The sequence below is a fragment of the Octodon degus genome, unplaced genomic scaffold (genome assembly GCF_000260255.1).
Source record: "Octodon degus isolate 3935 unplaced genomic scaffold, OctDeg1.0 scaffold00041, whole genome shotgun sequence".
In the NCBI taxonomy this organism is placed as follows: domain Eukaryota; kingdom Metazoa; phylum Chordata; class Mammalia; order Rodentia; family Octodontidae; genus Octodon; species Octodon degus.
This window is the reverse complement of record NW_004524617.1, coordinates 4,149,998-4,152,074: the sequence shown is the minus strand read 5'-3', so window position 1 is coordinate 4,152,074 and position 2,077 is coordinate 4,149,998.

The following is a 2,077-nucleotide window of genomic DNA, read 5'->3' as shown; positions in this document are numbered from 1 at the left end:
TTTGCTCTCTGTGAAAGCCTGAGAGAATGTTTTCTCTCCATGTGACTCTCCTTAGGCACACTCTACATTGTCAATCACTTTCTTCTGTGGCCCCATAATCTCCTTGATCAGAAAATTTGGGACACCACTGAGTTACAGGATGTTACAGTACAGGTTCTCTTATGTCCTGAGTCCTCACTGAAAGTCCCAAGTTTGACCCCAAGTGCTGAGGCAGGAGGATCACTGACAGTTCAAGGCCAGCCTGAACTACATAGCAAGGATAGTAAGGCCTTGTCTCAAAAAAAAGTTAAAAGTGTAATTCAATGGAATGTTATGTGATTCAAATGAAAATTATACATAATTAAAGTTTCATAATATACAGTCACTAAGTATTAAAATTAACATATTGGTTTTCATTTTAGCAGAAAAAAAATTTGAAAGGCATAATGTTGTTGTACAAAGGAAACCAGTATGAGAAATATTACTTCATATCACTGTGGTATGATATTTTCAGTTCTTCGGGAAAAATACCCAGAATGGGAATAATTAGATTGAATGGGAACTCTAATCCTAGTTTTCTGAAGAGTCTCCACACTGATTTCCACAGTGATTGTACAAGTCTCTTTTCTCCTTAAAATAAAAAAGAATTTGTAATTTAGAAAGATATATTTTTTACTTCTCCAATGCAATTATTTTTTTAATTTTAATAATTTTATTGAGAAACAAATAGCAATGAGACAGTTTCAAAACTGATTAGTAGGACAGTTTCAATAATACACTGCATATTGTTGTCTTACTGGTTATTCATTGTACAAGATGCAGACATGATATCCTGTTTACAAACACTATTAGGACAAATTTTTCTGTTCATTGAATTAAGAGAAAGTAGTTGTACAAGTATCTTAACTAGTTTGAATATACAGATACAAAATGGTCCTTCATTTGTATCCCCTTTTGTAGTTTAGTTTAGGTTAGTATCCCCTTTTGTTGTTTAGTTTACCCAGAGATGGGTATTCTATTATCATTTAAATACTGTGGGTGTGTGAATTCAACAAGACATTAAAAGTGAAATTAGTGTTTATTGTGCCTACTCTCTTAAGAAAACTTTATATAGAAATATACTATAATTATCACTTAATATGTGCACAAATTATATAGAATTTATTTGCATAAATTGTATTTGCATTTAAATACTTTCAGGGGCTGGGAAGATAGCTTGGTAGTCTAAGTACCTGCTTGGCAAATGCAAAGACCTGGGTTCGATCCCCAGTAGTGCAACCAGCCAGGGCAACTGGGTGTGGTGGTGCACAGCTATAATCCCAGCACTGAGGAAGCTGAGACAAGAAGATCACTATGACTCCAAGCTGTGTAGCAAGACCCTATACTAAATAAATAAATAAATTTTCAAATGTTTAAATAAATACTTGTAATCTTCAGAAAAGATCTGTGTGCTAACTGTTACTACTGTTACTGTACAGATGAGGAAACTGTGGTTTACAGTGAGATCATATTGGTACAGATCATTGATGTCTTTGATTCAAATGTGCTGCCGATTTCTGTCTTAAGCGTTGGAAGCTCTATACCTAACAAAGCAAAACAGAAAACCTAAAAAATAAGTGGGGATACATCACAAAAGTTTTAGGTGCCTTGGATTCTGAAGCTATCATAAATACTGTAAAATATCACAGAAAATTAAATTATGATGATGACAAAAACAAATGCAAGAATACGAGCTACTTTTCGACACATATCCATTTTTGTTCTGTAGCATCTGGCCATGTCATCAGTTACTCTAAAATGACCCTTCTATCTAAGGCAGAAATTAAGTCAAATTCTTTCATTTTCCCAACAAATATTAACTTTGCTGATGTAGCTGATATCATCAATCAGCAACTTTATTTTTTTTTTGAATTAACAGTTATTTTTATTTTAAAGAAAAAAAATAATAACAATGGTACAATATCTCAAAACAAGATTTTAGGAGAGTAACAATGGTTAGTACATTGTGTATTGTTACTGCCAAAGTAGTTTCTCATATTACAAGATGTAGGCAATAAATAATAAATAAACAACATAGGTACAAATGTCTGTTTTTTTA